This window comes from Dermochelys coriacea, chromosome 5 (assembly GCF_009764565.3).
Source record: "Dermochelys coriacea isolate rDerCor1 chromosome 5, rDerCor1.pri.v4, whole genome shotgun sequence".
NCBI classification, from domain to species: Eukaryota; Metazoa; Chordata; order Testudines; family Dermochelyidae; genus Dermochelys; species Dermochelys coriacea.
The window spans coordinates 109,306,539-109,321,037 of NC_050072.1; the positions used below are offsets into that span (position 1 = coordinate 109,306,539).

The 14,499-nt window shown below is 43.4% G+C and overlaps 1 protein-coding gene across 1 annotated transcript in view; it reads left to right on the forward strand.

Annotated features, from left to right (window-relative positions):
* Window positions 1–14,499, forward strand: part of LURAP1L (leucine rich adaptor protein 1 like) — a 33,077-nt gene that overhangs the window by 2,315 nt on the left and 16,263 nt on the right. The window lies entirely within an intron of this gene.

Consider the following 14,499-nt stretch of genomic DNA (forward strand, 5'->3'; position numbering starts at 1 on the left):
TTGTGTAAAAAAAAAAAAATACAATCTGGTACGATCCGCTCCACATACTTCGCTGAACTCCCCCATTTCCTGGTAGGGAGAAGAGCTGCTGATCTCTAGGCCCCTTGTGCCATTAATTTCCATCACTGCCTACGCACACAAAACCAATTCTGAAGACAGGCCTGTTCTGGCTAGGCCAAAGGAGAGCAGCTACATACATTCCCCACTTCCTTTCTAGAAAGGGAGCCACTAACATCTTTCAGATATTTAGCAAGGTCTAGCCACTCCCCTTACACACTTCATTGCTGGCTTCCTAATGCCATGTGAATATGGCCCCTTAAAGAACCAAAGTGATAAACTCAAGGTGCTCAGTCTATTTAGTGTAACAAAGAAAAGGTTAAGGGGTGACTTGATTACAGTCTATAAGGATCTATAGGCAGAACAGATATTTAATAATGGGTTCTTCAGTCTAGCACAGATGGGTATAACACAATCCAATGGCTGGAAGTTGAAGCTAGACTTTTCAGAGTGGCAATAAGGCATACATTTTTAAGGGTGGGAGTAATTAATCGTTGGAACAATGCACCAAGTGTTGTGGGTTCTCCATCACTGATGATTCTTGACTCAAGATGGGATTTTTTTCCCCCTCAAAGATATGCTCTAGGAATTCTTTGGGGAAAGTTCTATGGCCTGTGCTATACAGATCAGTCTAGATGATCACAGTGGTCCCACCTGGCTTTAGAATCTAGGAAAAGATCATGTATAACAAAAGTTGCTATAATCCGTGCACAGTCAAAGCAACTCCTACCTCCATGCTGTGATCACAATTGCATAATGTCACCAAAGTGGCAGTGAGAAGGTTCCTCACCTGCTAAAGAGGCTTTCCAACTCCATGAGTTTCAGGATATATGTACCTCAGACATTAGCTGGCAGAATGAAGAAAACTGACAGCCAGTGGTGTTTAGGTAGATTTTAGTCCTCTGAGTGATAACTTCTGATGTCTGGGGTATGTTAGCATATTGGTAAACATTTAAGATAATGCCCTGAATTCTATTTATTGTAAATCTATACAAATACTCTATTTTAATGTGACTAATACTTTTCTAAAAGGATGTGAGCTCTTTACTCCTAAAAATGGTCCTGCCATCAGTCATTCAGTTTATAAGACTAAACTTCTGAGATCTATTTATTTCTAAATTGAGTATACTGGAATCTCTGTATGCTTCCATAAAAACCCCATTTATAATTTGGCAAAGTGGCTGTTTGTCTGTGGTCTGCCATTGGACCATGCAATATTTATTCATATTTTAATATTTGTAGTAATTTAATATTGATATTAAATATATATTATTTAGTAATATTTATTCAACTCTTATGTAAATGGTCCAGCTATATTATGCTAAGTGTTATGTGCTAGGTTAAGTCTGTTTTTCATTAGAAGACCAACACTGTTAAGCAACTGATTTATTTTTTTTAAGTAAAATGCAGGTTTCAATTAAAATAGGCTGTCCCACCATGAAATTCACATGAGCACTTAGCATGCATTATCGCTAGTAGTCAGATTCTGATCTCTGTTACATCAGTGTAAGTGTAGAGTAACTCAGAAGCGTGTAGACAGCGGGTATTAAGGGAACCTGGCTTTACAGGCATATGAAAATAGTACTAATAAATTTTGTAATAACTCTCTATAGCACTTTTCATACCGTTTTAATATAAACTCTATAGCAGCTGATAGTGTGGTGTGATATGATGGCTTTGTGGGCTCCCATTTGGGATGAGCTGCATAAATAACTCGGGGCTCTGCTACTCATGGGTAAGGCTACGTTTCAGTCACAGGTATTTTTAGTAAAAGTCATGGGCAGTAAACAAAAATTCATGGCCCTGTGACCAGTCCATGATTTGTAATATGACTTGTACCCCGACTAAATCTTGGGGGGGGGGGGGAAGGCGGCCAGTGGGTGCTAATGTGATTTGGGGGGGGAGGCCCAGAGGGTCTTGCGGGTGCTCTGGGGGAAGCAGCCCATGACCCCACAGGTGCTGGGGGTGGGGTGTGGCGGGGCTGACAGGCTCCCTACCTGGTTCCTCGCAGCTCTCTCCAGGCAGATGTGCAGCCAGAAGGCTCCGTGCAGTATTTCCGCCCCAAACACTAGCTCTGCAGGTCCTGTTGGCCATGAACCATGGTCAATGGGAGCTACGGTAGTGGTGCCTGCAATTGGAGGCAGTATGCGGAGCTGTCTGCTAGGCGTTGAGGGTTGATGCTGCTTCTGGGAAACTCCCTGAGGTAAGCTCTGCCCAGCGCCCTCACCCCCTCCTGCACCCCAGCCCTGAGCCTTTTCCCACACCAAAACTCCTGCTGCTGCTGAGGGAGAGGGGCATAGTGGCCCAAGACTGTCCCAGCAGTGGCCAGTGCAGCTGGCCCAGGGGCTGTCCAAGCTCCTCAGGCGGCCCCTGGGCCAGCCGCACTGACCACTGCAGAAATCACAGAGGTCACAGAAAGTCATGGAATCCATGACCTCCATGACAAACTTGCAGCCTTACTAATGGGTAACATCGCAGTCTCAAACTTATGCTGATACTACTTTTATAATCCACCACATGGTATGCTTTTTGTATGTAGTATACATTGAGGAGGGTGGGCTGGAATGAAGCATCTGGTTTGGAGAGGAAAAAACAAGGCTGAATTTATTGAGAGCTAGCGACAACTAAGATGCCTATTGTGTAGCCTGACAACCTAAATTTTAAGAATGGCCATTTCATATCTAGAGCTATCACTCTTGCTTTTATTCCTCATTGAATATGGTTTATACAAAGTATTCACCTAAACCAGTCTTGATACTTATTGTAATGATCACTCTATGAAGGTAATGGTGTCAAATTGTTACTTTAGATGTTCATTAGGTTTATTTGTTATTTGGCACTTAAAGATGCAAACCAAAGTTTCAGTCTAGCACAGCACAGTTACAGAGTGATGCATGTGCAGTGTTAGGTCAAGATAAAGTAGGTTACAGAGAACAGAGGAAGCTAATTTGGCATGAGTGAGTGCTGGTGCATGGCAATGAAAATACTCCTGCCTAGTGGCATGAACAGGGCCAGATATGGGAGTAAGATACAATGTGACGATCCCCTTCCCCTCCTCCCCTGTCACACACTGATGCTGGAACAGTTTGTATAATGGGAGTGCTGAGAGCCATTAAATCAAACTGTAAATCCTGTATATAATGGAAACCACGTCAAGCCGGGGGGTGCAGCAGGAACCCCTAGTTCCAGCACCTATTCTGTCACAGACACACACACAGGGTTCTCCTTCTCCAACCCCTCTGCTTGTCCACTGACCCCCATCCAATCCCCTCCCCTGCTCTCTCTCTTGTGCCTGCTCTCGTTCCCTCTAATTCTTCTGCTTAACCTCTCACTCTCCTGACTCTTTCCCCTCACTATACAAACATGCTTTAATCTCTCCCTTTAAAAGAAAAAACAAAAACTTGACCCCTCTTGCCTCTTCTGTTATTGCCCATCACCCCTTCATTTCTACATTCATTGATCATGCTGTCTGCAATCATTGTCTGGAGTTCCTCTCCTCCAGTTCCATTCTGGACTCTCTCCATTCCGGGGCCATGGCATCCACTGAAACCACTCTCACCAAAGTCTGTATTGACTGTTTCCTAGCCAAAGTCAGAACTAGTATATCAGAACTCCTCATCCTCCTTGACATGTCAGCTGCCTTTGACACTATTGACCATGCTCCTCTTTTTGCAATTTTGGCCTCCCTTGCCTTCCATGACTGTCCTCTCTTTGTTCTCCTCCAACCTCTCTAATCATTCCTTTAGTGTTGTGGCATACTGGCATGTACTGGCCCATTTATGTCCCTATATAATATCTCCTTAGAGATAGTTTTGTATGAAGATAGTTTCTCCCTGTAGTTTTTGTATGAAGCATATTGAACACTAAGATTATTCTTATATGGTAACATAAAAAGAGAACTTTCCGTGTTACGCTGCTGATTCAAATCCATCCCAAGTCGGTACTAAACAAAGTTATTACAACCCAATAGCTGATCAGTGGCTTCTGGTGATCTCAGTCCCCTTCTTAGTGAACCAGTGTAATCTTTGCAAATTGACTATTGTTGACACTCTAGGAACAGTGGCCAAGGATTGGTTAAGGCCATGGCCACAGAGTTGTTTTCTCACACACTAGAGGTAGCCTGGGCTGATCAGAGTTGAGGCCCATTGGTGAGTGTGTGAGGAAGCTTGCATTACTGATGTCCATGAGTCACCTGCTCTGTTAATTGGAGGGCTTTGATCTCCAGGACTGTGAAGAACTTTTCCCTCTACATCTATCACTAAAAGAAAATATAGTTCAAGGAACATCCAACACCACAGTAGTAATCCATGTACTCTATATACAAATGATCGGGGGCGGGGGGGGGGGGGGGTAAATGGAAGGATCTGTGTTCAGGAGATCAAAATGAAGGGCAGAGCCAGGCACTAAATACGAACTGGACATGTTTTAATTCTTGATTATTCAGCCTTCTTTCCCTTCAAATATAGCCTCAATAGCAGTATATTGCAATAAATAGCCAGGATTCATTCCCAGACCCTAACTGCTATTGTAAGCAATTATAAAATATTGCTTTCCTCAAAAGCCTTGTTTCTCTTCTCACAATAATCACACATAATTAACCAGGGAAAACATTATCTTAAAACACGGAGAGGAGTAAAAATAAGCAAAGAGGTTCTTAGTGGAGACCCTGCAAAAATCAACTTTCTTGTATCTTAGAAGCAAAACAAGAAAAAAAAAATCAGACAAGATAGGTTGAGGAGTATTTTGCGTTGGCTGTGTCTACAGTATATGCAATATATATCAGTAAAATAATGGTATCCTTTTTAATTTTTCAAGGGAACACTACAAAGGCAGTAGGCCCAGCCTTTTTTTGGAGAAGACAAGGCAGGCTAGTAGTGTTGGGAGTGTATATTGCACTTAACAGTGGTCTCTCATGGCTTATTTAAGGATGACATTTATAAGCTTAGCCCAGCCAACCCTGAATGTCCAATATGCAGTGCTTTTTGGAAGGAAGGGATAAAGAAGTGGAGAGAATTTTGGGGTTGCCCAATAAACTATTTGAGTTGTAGACAGTACAGACAGGGTGGGGGACGCATTCAGAAGTGGTGTGTAAGACATTACAGGAGTTAAATGCATAACCTGTGTACACGCATGCCCAGCTACTAAGTGGGTTATAGACCATTGGTGATGTATACAGACCACAGTTTGAGATGCTCTCTTCTAGTTTATTCTTTTTTAAATTATGAGGTTAATTGCAATGGTGGAAGACCTAGATAAAGTATCAACGTCAAAATGAAGCAGAGCTATTAGTCTTGCCACCGGCTGGAATTCAGTTGGAGCAACTTTTGTTGCTGAGAGAGAGAGAGAAGTTTTTGAGCTTACACAGAGCTTTTCTTCAGGTCTGCAGTGTTGTAGCTGTAGGAGAATATTAGTGCTGGTTGGAGAATATTAGTCCTGAGACAAGGGGGGTGAGGCAATATCTTTTATTGGACCAACTTCCATAGGTGAGAGAGACAAGCTACAGGTTCTGAAGAATAGCTCTATATAAGCTTGAAAGCTTGTCTCTCACTAACAGAAGTCGGTCCAATAAAAAAATACTACCTCACTCACCTTGTCTTAGTAATTATTTGTATTACAGGGAGATGGAACAGAGTTGAAGTAACTTGCCCAAGGTCACACAGTAGGTGACTGACAGAGCCAGGAATGGAATCATAGCCCTCTTGATTCCCAGACCAGCATCTTATCTGCTAGCCCACGTTGTCTCCACTGTGTGTCCTCCACTGTGCAGGAATGTTGCTGTGACGAGGAGCTTGTAGTCTTGAGGTGGAAGGTACATAGGTTCGGGGAACCAGTATAGAGATCCTCACATCTGACAAGAATGCACAGAACACTTCACGGGGAAAACATATATTTTAATATAACCTGCCCCAGGTTACCTGCTGCAGCGCGGGCAGCCCTCCTCGTGCCCCCCGCCCCAGCTCACCTCTGTTCCGCCTCCGCCTCCCTGGGCCTGAGTGCAAGGATAGGTTTCTGGGTTAGTGGTTCTGTTGTGTGGTGTGTGGTTGCTGGTGAGTATTTGCTTCAGGTTGGGGGGCTGTCTGTAAGCAAGGACTGGCCTGTCTCCCAAGATCTGTGAGAGTGATGGGTCATCCTTCAGGATAGGTTGTATCCTTAGGGCGGGTTGTGTAGAGAAGCCCTAAGACTCCTGCTGCCTCCAAAAGTCTATTAAAGAACAATATGGACAAGCATTCGTGAAATCTACTTGCATACCCAAACCTCTGCTTCCAGCCCGTAGACCAGCTGTTCTTAAAACCACTGTGTTAGCCAATAGCATCACTATGAAAAATTTGAGGTAGAAATGCTTCTAGATATTGGTATTCAAATGAGTACATCAAGCACTTCACCATGCTTTGAATATTGGTTGTACTCCCAAAGAAAGTAGCTTCTGAACTGTATTGGAGGTTCCTATAGCATTTAATTTTTAAAACAATTTACATAGATCAAGACATGTGACTTTCTTCCATGATAATTATTGTCTGACTGTGTGGAGGAAGTATTTTGGCATCAGAGCTGTTTTAATCCCCCATTGCTATCAGTCCCAGGGTTATTCAAAGGAATGTTATACTGTGTACAAAATATATTGTACTCAGTTCTCTAAAGCTTGTGCAGGAATCCCAAAGGCTTTTTTCAAATCCCAAATGAGGTCACAAAATAAATAGACTTTCAATTTCAATAAGGAAATTTGCATACAGAGTAGATGCAGAATTTGGTCAGGATCAGTGATGAGCTGCCAAAATCTTAACAACCGGTACCCTCCTCACCGCACGAGGGGGTCGTAGCCCACCCCCACCCCCCGGGATCCCTGCCCCATCCACCTCCCTCCCCTGTCCCTGACTGCCCCCAGAACCAGGCAGGAAGGTCTCGTGGGCCACCGTAGTGGGTGCCCACCCCACCCCTAAGAGCCAGAGGGACCTGCCGGGGGGCGAGGTGGAGAGTCCCAGCGGTGCTTACCTGGGGCAGCTCCCAGGAAGCATCCGGCAGGTCCCTCTGGCTCCTAGGGGTGGGGGAGCATAGCTAGGGGGGAAGCAGGGGGAGCGGCCGCTCCCCCCATTGATCATATCAAAAGTGGTGCCTTAGACACCGACTCCGTGGGTGCTCCGGGGCTGCAGCACCCACGAGGAAAATTTGGTGGGTGCAGAGCCCCCACCAGCAGCTCCCCGCCCCGTGCCCGGCCCCAGCTCACCTCACCTCCGTTCCGCCTCCTCCCCTGAACGCGCCGCCCCACTCTGCTTCCCGCGAATCAGCTGTTTGCGTGGGATGCCTGGGCGGGCTGAGAAGCAGGCGGCGGCTTCGCGCTCAGGCCCAGGGAGGTGGAGGCAAGTTGGGGCAGGGAGCAGTTCCCCTGCACACCCCCAGGTTACCTGCTGCAGCGCGGGCAGCCCTCCTCGCGCCCCCCTGCCCCAGCTCACCTCCGTTCCGCCTCCGCCTCCCTGGGCCTGAGTGCGAAGCCGCCGCTTGCTTCTCAGCCCTCCCAGGCTTCCCGCGTGAACAGCTGATTCACGGGAAGCCATTGGGGGGCAGGGGTGTTCAGGGGAGGAGGTAGAGGTGGATCAGAGGTGAGCTGGGGCCGGGCGGGGAGCTACCCACCAAATTTTCCCCGTGGGTGCTCCAGCCCTGGAGCACCCATGGAGTCAGCGCCTAAGACGCCACTTTTGGCCAGTTATTAAATTTAAAAGGGCTTCTAAATTTATCAACCGGTTCCAGTGAACCGGTGCGAACCAGCTCCAGCTCACTACTGCTCAGGATAGATATGACCAACTAAGCTAAAAAGAACTCTTTGCAACTATCCTGAAACTCAAAATATATAATAAATGTGATGGGTTGAAGGAGTGAGCTATGTCACTAATTTATTTTTAAATATAGTAATTCAGACAGATAGGAAATGAGGAAGTCTTCTTGTAACCTCACAAAATGAGTTAGGTCCTCGACGCTTCAGCCTTAGCTGGTTTCCAATCATGCACACTCTTGATCATCATGGGAGTGCTCATTAGTTGCATAAATAGCTCCTTACCATCTAAAGAAGAGAGGGGGAGAATCTGTTCTGTGGCAAGTGGGATAATAGAAGAAGGAATGTGGTACTCCAAGAGTAAGGAAGGCAGAGGGGCTGAGGCAGAAATTGTAAAATGTATTTAGGTACCTAATTTCCAGCTCCCTGCCAACTCAGCTGCACATTGGTGGGTGGGGCCAAAACTCCACCTATCCTTCACCAACTCCCCACATATCTGTCGGGTGTTTGGCATCCATTTTACATTATATTGCATTAGAAGTGTGCGAGTTTTTGATTATGGTATTTGTGTTTCATAAAAGACAGAGTGAATCAGGCAACTTTTCAAATTCAACATTTTTTTTTTAAAGTAACCACAAACTGAAAACTTTTCAGTTTAAAGCCAAAAGTTTTTGGCTTTCAAGTTTTACTTTTTTCAGCAGAAACACATTTTTTTCCAGTTTTGTTTACATTTTTCCATGGGACAAAATTTCCCCAACCCAGTGCTACTCACTCCTCTACCAGCTTATTGTCAATGTATGTTTCATGGGCTTTGCTCTATGCCATGAGTATTAGTAAACTTTGGCTCTTCCAGACACAAAAGGGAAGTGAATTTTCTGATTTGAAGGCTTTTCACTGAGAATGCCCTGCCAGTAGCTCTTTCAGGTATTTAAATCTATAGATAGTTAGCTCAAGCACCTTAGTTGATCTCAGCTGATGTGGTTGAGCGCAGATCACCTCTTTCCCTCTCAAACAGCTAGCAGCCAAATGACATGTGGGTCCTTTGGTCAGTGTCTTCACTTTTAATTGCATCCAGAAACAAATGGGAAGCTAGTTTAGTTTTGACAGGCTGGTGCAAAATGCTACCTTAGACCAATACCAATAACCAAGAGAGCTGCTGAATTCTACACCAGCTGTAGCTTTCGAGTACTCTTCACAGGTAGTCCCAGAGCTCATTAAAGTAATTCTGGGAGGACACAGAAGCATGACTTTCTAGACAAACTCTACATCAGTGAAACACTGTCACATTATTGTGCCAAGCACAGATTAAAAAAAAAATAAACCAAAACAGAACAAAAACCCAGACACACACATTACTGGCCAATGATGTCTCCTGGGAGACTAGCATTAGTCAAAAATCCTGACATAATTAGTTTGCTAACTTTTAGGGCACAAGATGAGCACACAGGATAAAGATATCAACCTTTGTATATTCTCTGGTTGCTTCTGCTAATCCGCCAGCATGACACCTTCTTATCTGGAATACACCACAGCCAGCTTGCCCTAACTATGCCCCATCTTAGTAAGGTGTACTATCCATTTATTGGACAGTCTTACCCCCAAGCAGTAGCCTTTTACAAAAAAGGGTACAAGGCAAGCATGGTCTGATCCTGGTTCAGCATGGAATGTCAACATTATTGGAGATACAATGCTGTGAAGGATGTCTGGAAATCACAGGCTAGGCTAAAAAAGGTAGGGGGAAGGGCTGAATTCTCTTTGGATTTTTTGGGTTTTGCTCTAAGACTCTTGTTGCATTCAGCTGGAGGGCTGAATCCCAAAACACGGTACCTGTCAGGGAAGGCCATTGTTGACTCAGGGGGAGGGAAGGGGCGGGAGGGATACTGAGGCAGCAGCCGTGTCTCCATTTCAGGAACTAGTAAACTGCTTTTATAGGTAAACACTAAGGCTTTGTCTACACTGCCAATTGAACGACAAATGTTTGTTGTTCACAGCTGCTTAAAGAAGCCCCCCTCACCCCGAAAGATAAAAGTTTTGCCGCAGCAAGTGGCAGTGTAAACGGTTCATTGTTGGCAGGAGCACTCTCCTGTTGACAATGCGAACTCCACCTGTAGCGTTTACACTGCCTGACTTTTAGCGACACAGCTGTGTCGACATGGCCATGTCACTAAAAGCTGTGTAGTGTAGACAAAGCCTATGAAAGCATGGACAATACTTTCTAGATTTGATGGAAAATGGAGTGTGAAGTTGTGCGTTATTTACTTGCACTGATTCTACTCTTCTCTTGCCAGTTCACAAAAAAGGCTTCCCTTTTCACTCCTGCATTCCTTACAATTTCTCTTCTGACCTGAAATATTTACTTTGCACATAGTACTAATTCCAGGGACCCACACCAAATAGTCTGTTGTGTGCTAAATATTTCCACTGGAAGCTGGAATTCTCCCCACTAGGCCAAGGAGCAAGCTACATAGTCACTGTAGGGAGGCTGCTTCACTCTGGTGGTTGAAGTAGCCCTCTGCATGTGCAAATGCACCCCCTGCTATGAATTAGGAGGACTGGAGGATTCTTGCAGCAGTTCTTCTGGTCGCACTCCAGCCCCAATCCCACCTGCCCATTTTGTGCTGCTATCCAAGGAGACCCTGTGGGCTGTGCACCCTCTTCTTGTGAGTCACACAGATCCAGTTATTAGGAAGACCTCTCTGACCATGGAGAGAGTTGCTGGATTTGATCCTTCCATAATCCCAAACTATAAAAAAGCATACATCATCATTCTGTCCTCACCCACACCTTGCTCTCAGCACACACATCAGTTGGCTTCATCTTATGGAGATGGTGGACTGCAACAGAACAGTAATTAAAAGAGAGAAATAATCACACCAGATACAGAAAGTCAGATGGAGGAGGGGAGGAAGGTCATGCATTTAAGGATTAATAACAAGAATTTTTGTTATAAATTGGGGACACATCACTTGGAAGTAACAGAGGAGGAGAAGGACCTCGGAGTATTGGTTGGTCATAGGATGACTATGAGCCGCCAATGTGATATGGCCGTGAGAAAAGCTAATGCAGTCTTGGAATGCATCAGATGAGGTATTTCCAGTAGAGATAAGGAGGTGTTAGTACAAAGCACTGGTGAGACCTCATCTGGAGTATTGTGTGCAGTTCTGGTCTCCCATGTTTAAGAAGGATGAATTCAAACTAGAACAGGTACAGAGAAGGGCTACTAGGATGATCTGAGGAATGGAAAACCTGTCTTATGAAAGGAGACTCAAAGAGCTTGGCTTATTTAGCCTAATCAAAAGAAGGCTGAGGGGAGATATGATTGATCTCTCTAAATACATCAGAGGGATAAATACCAGGGAGGGAGAGGAATTATTTAAGCTCAGTACCAATGTAGACCCAAGAACAAATGGATATAAACTGGCCATCAGGAAGTTTAGACTTGAAATTAGACAAAGGTTTCTAACCATCAGTGGAGTGAAGTTCTGGAACAGCCTTGCAAGGGGAGCAGTGGGGGCAAAAGACTTATCTGGCTTCAAGACTAAGCTTAATAAGTTTATGGAGGGGATGGTATGATGGGTTAGCCTAATTGTAGCAATTAATTGATCTTTGACTATTAGTGGTAAATATGCCCAGTGGCCTCTGATGGGATGGGATGTGAGTTACTACATAGAATTCTTTCCTGGGTGTCTGGCTGGTGAGTCTTGCCCACATGCTCAAGATTCAGATGATCGCCATATTTGGGGTAGGGAAGCAATTTTCCTCCAGGGCCGATTGGCAGAGGTCCTGGGGTTTTTTTGCTTTCCTCTGTAGCATGGGGCACAGGTCACTTGCTGGAGGATTCTCTGCACCTTGAAGTCTTTAAACCATGATTTGAGGCCTTCAATAGCTCAAACATAGGTTAGGGGTTTGTTACAAGAGTGGATGGGTGGGTGAGATTCTGTGGCCTGCATTGTGCAGAAGGTCAGACTCAACGATCATAATGGTCCCTTCTGACCTTAAAGTCTATGATTCTAAACTCTAAAGTCTAGGACAGTTGTGAATAGTCCTCTGCCAGGTTATCTTCCAAATGCATTTGTTAGTCTGCGCTTTGCTCTTCCCCGAGTGCACTTTAACTACCCACTTTTTGTTTGTTTTATGAGTAGCTAGCAAACTGACACAGATCCTAATGCTGTTTACATAAAAATGCTTGACTCTCTCCCCCCCCCTTATATTTCTGGTTTTTTCTAGTCACTTGATGCAGTCTCTGTCCAGGAATCAAAATGCAGGAATACTTTTTTTGCACACTGTGTTTAAAACAAAAAACAAACAAAAAACCCAGAAAAACTTTTTAGCAAGCTATAAAAAATTGTTTCCGTACTTGTGTAGCTGGGAATGTCAGACCCTGATTTTAATTTTGCATCTCACGTGCATCTTTTTAATTAGTTTTACTGTGAAATCAAATATGAACAGACTAGTACTTCAAGAAAGTTGAGATTTGGATATAATTCCAGTTCTTAACTTTTGGACTCTGAAGTGGATATTGTATCATATTATACTCTCAATATATACCTTTAATATATATTTTTTTTAAAAAATTGCCTTAGTTTGAGAGTTACTTTTGACCATATGGTGCACTACAGTCTTTCATGGTGAAATCCAAGCAACAGCTTCAGATGTGTATAAATCCATACTGCATACTAAAGATGATCTTTCAATTTGTTTTCTTTTGCACTCAAGTTTTTTGACTGTACACAGTGTTTGGATCTAAACCCATTAGATTAAGAGGGATCAGCAAAACAGGAATCATCACTTACTTAGGAAACTCAGAAGTGAGCAAATGTTTTCCCATTCAGGCACCCAGTACTACACTATAGTACATACTGTCTACTCAGAGTCATAATTAAATAGGCTTATGTCAAGACAGGCATGGATAATGCAGAGACTTAATTGTGCCCTACTTGAAATTCAGTGAAGAAAACTACTTATGTTATTGAGCCAGGATGCCATCTGATGGAGAGGGAGGGGGAGAAGTGAAGCTGTGTGTTGCTGCTGAGCTAGATGTCCAGAGCATATGATAATAACTCTATCCTGTACCATCTGCTCTAACACTTGCTGACACCAGCAGCCATTTTTTGCCACTGGCTGTTGACCTAAATGTTTGCACTTGTATTATCATGTCTGCCAACATATTTGGGCCCACATCATCAACTTTCTGAACACTTGTTTCACCTCCATGTGATGTGAGACACATTTATAACATCAAAAGTTGTTTTTATAAACAGCAGCATCTGCATACTTAAAGGGGTTTAGAAAAATCTGGGCTACCATAAGTCAGGACAGCAATGAAGCTTTCCACTCCACTCACCTCCATACACTATTGTTTCCCTAGAACATAAAAAAGAAACATTTGAGGCTCTTCTGGGTGCAGTGGTCCTTCTGCATATGCTAGACATCTGTCTTTATCACGCTTAATTCTGGGTCTTGCAGTATTTGAAGTGATGAATTAGACCTTAGTTTATAGTAATTTCAACGTATGTTCAACCTTTTACACAGGACTTAATTTCCGCAATTGTAGAATGCATGAAAAAATAGCTAAGATTACCTGACTCTCCTAGTGGTTTGCATTGCTCACTGTTAAGCTGTTGAACAGAAGATGAATATACCAGCCTGATACAGTATAACTGTCATAGACATAGTGAGGGTTTTTTCCTGTTCTTATTTCTTCCTCTCGCACAATAGAGAATTGTCAGTATATTTGGGGCATGTGTGTTTTAGTTGTCATATGTAACTTCAAGATAGAGAACGCAGTTTGAGGAGGTATAGTACAGAATTATTTTTCTGTGGATTACAACCGGTTCATTTTGTGAGTAGCACAAATATTGCTAAATATTTGGCAAAGAGAACAGCAGATTGTAGTAAAATAACCCAAATAAATAAAGTGTAATTTAAGAAGGAGAAGAGACCTCGAGAAACTAACATGATGGCGGCACAACTTAACTGTGTGTGTTTCTTTTCTGTCAAATCGGAAGTGGATCACTTAATGAACAAAGTTTTACATTTGTTTGTGTTTCTGTAGCATATTAAGACAACTATAAATCATTAATAGTCTTATCTACTGTATCAAAACCATGAGTAATTATGCTATTAAAATATTCATGCTTAAAACTATTTTGCAGACACCCACAAAAATGTTTTGGGAACCGTTTGTGGGAGGATTTGAGCACTTAAGAACACTTCATTGACCAAGTTGCTTTGCCGGCTTAGTGTAAAAGTAGTCAGTCTGACGTGCCATACATACTTCCTCATTAAAAATAACAGGTGCTTGATTCTGTGCCATTTTCAGGTGCTCTGTTTTCTTACTCTGCCTTTAAGTGGATTTCTGCTTACAGTTTAAAAAAAAAAATCTCTCAATAAACTGAAGCCAAAGCATTTGCTGTCTCTCTCTCCTGTTTAAAGATTGCTGTTAGGAAAGTTTCATTATGTTGCTACAACGTGTTACAAAAGTCCTAAAGAAACATTTTGTTGTGAGCTTTGAATGAGTAGTTTCTCTTGAATTGCAGCAGACTGAAAGGAGATCATCGCAAGGCTGTGGTCTCCCTCTAAACCAGCAAGGTCAAGGGCTCAGACAGCAACAGTGAAGCCTTAATGACTGCTCATTTTAAAAGAGCTGTGACTTAAAACGGATTGTGATATATGCT